Source organism: Pinus tabuliformis, chromosome 4_1 (genome assembly GCF_031772625.1).
Source record: "Pinus tabuliformis cultivar Carrire ecotype Pingquan chromosome 4_1, CPIR1, whole genome shotgun sequence".
Taxonomy (NCBI): Eukaryota; Viridiplantae; Streptophyta; class Pinopsida; order Pinales; family Pinaceae; genus Pinus; species Pinus tabuliformis.
The window spans coordinates 311,592,731-311,595,053 of record NC_142303.1 but is presented as its reverse complement, the minus strand read 5'-3'; positions in this window follow the sequence as shown (position 1 = coordinate 311,595,053).

Genomic DNA, 2,323 nt, shown 5'->3' with positions numbered 1-2,323 from the left:
AAAGTTCCAAATCCAAGCAATAACTATGAGGGATGCCATAATTCACCAAAACACCAGTAAAGAAGGGAGTTGAAAAATGAAGGGTGCCCATGATTTTATTAAAAAAATATATATGGGGAGGGGGGGTTGTGGACACAACATAACCCTAAAATTAAGGTTCTAGCCCTCAAAAACCACCAAATTTCAAGGATTTATATTACAGGTCTCCCTAATGCGTGATCTATATTTTGTGTCTAAGCTTCGTGACAAATCCTAAGCAACAAGTTATGGATTCCCACAACGGCTCGAAAAGCACCACACCCTAAAGTGAAAGGTGAATTATTGTGGTGGCATTGGGCAACATCCACAGTAGCCCTACATTTGCTCTTATTAATGTGAGGGAATTGATTTTTTGCAGTGAAGTTTTGGATGCTAACAATTAGGGTCATTTAGTGAAAATGCCCAAGTTCTATGAGAAATACACTAGTAGAAAATGAGAAATTAGTGACTAGGTAACTAAAAACGTTAGTCACCACAACTTTTACAAGTAAAATACTATAGAAAATGAACAACCTTAGGTGACCCAACTAAAATTGACTAACATAAACGACTAATTCAATCGCAGGTTCAAATAAATGACTAACTAATACATAGCACAACTAAGAATGACTAACGTGAATGACTTATTTAGTTTAGGAACAAAACTATGACTACCTAACAAGTACTACAATAATATGAATCAACCATTTTTGTTAGTCATTTAAATTATGTCACTTCAACAATCTAAAATTACGAGTGATAGTGGATTCAAAGAGTGTTATAGATTGGTTGAAAGGTTATTCTTCCTTAAACACTTATTTATTGGATCAGTGGATGATTAGAGTTATGGAGTTGATTATATTCTTTAGGGTTATATCTTTTGATCACGTTCACAGAGAATTAAATTCAAAGGATGAAAAATTATCCAAAATGGGAGTGGGCTTAATGTTGGGTCAAATGCATTCTGATTAATAACTTCAAGGAGAAATGTTGGTTAATTAGCAAAATACACATTTCCTTTAGTTGAGGACTTAACTTTCCATGCATATATACATTTTTTATTATCGAGGTCATATCCATTGAACTTAGGATAATAGTTTTTAACTTGGATATCAAATTGTTTATCTAGTTTGAATGTACATTATGAACATCATAGTACTAGACTCTTATGAAATTGTTTAAGGAATTTTGATATTTCCTGAAAATTAGATGTTACACATATTATAATATCTCATCATATATCTGAAGTATATTTAGTAAATGTTATATGATGTAAAGTACACCTTTGCATTAATCCTCTGTCTATCCTACTAGCGAACCATGGTCTAATTAACATTTCTATGAATTCTTAAATTAAATAAGAACTCAATACCAACAACTTTTGCATATGAGTCCTTAACCAAAAGGCTAGACTAGGGCATTCAGAATGGAACCTACATGCACCCACATTACTGGGAAAAGTTCAACCCATAGAGTTGTATGTGGAGTTGTAGCTAGTGATGCACATGCATCATGGGGTGATTGACCTTAAGGATGACTACTTATGTATATGGGTGATTGAATTTCAAGCCATGGATATATATATATGACACACCAATTGATATTTTCAAGTACATATGGGTGAAAATTCGATGTCGTGCTCCAATAGTTGAGTTGCACTCTCGGATTTTACTTGAATTTTTTTTTAATTCCATATCATCATATATCTGACGATACTTTAGTCAAATATCCAATGACAATTGAATGTTCTTTGAATATCCAACATTTGTGTAAGTCAATTAACCATCAAAATACCATAAACATTACACTATATAAATATTGTAAACATTACAAAATATATATATATATATATATATATATATATATATATATATATATATATATATATATATATATATAGATAGAGATATATATCTATATATGTATATATATATATATATCTATATATATGTATATATATATATATCTATCTATATATATGTATATATATATATATATATATCTATATATATATATATATATATATATATATATATATATAGATATAGATATATATATTACGTTATATTTATGAAATATATAGATTTTTAAATTCAAATTAAAAAGTAAAACTTTTTATACGGTGTTCCCTTTCCCGTTACGGAGTGTAAACCTTATGGTAGATGTTGTTACCTTTTCACGTTAATTGTAGTCCGATGATACAATTTAAAAGGGATTTCAAGAGTGTTCTGCATATCAACCTTATGGTGGACTTCTTACTCTCACTGGTAGTAGTGAAGGATTGTGAACTAACCACTGTGAAGTC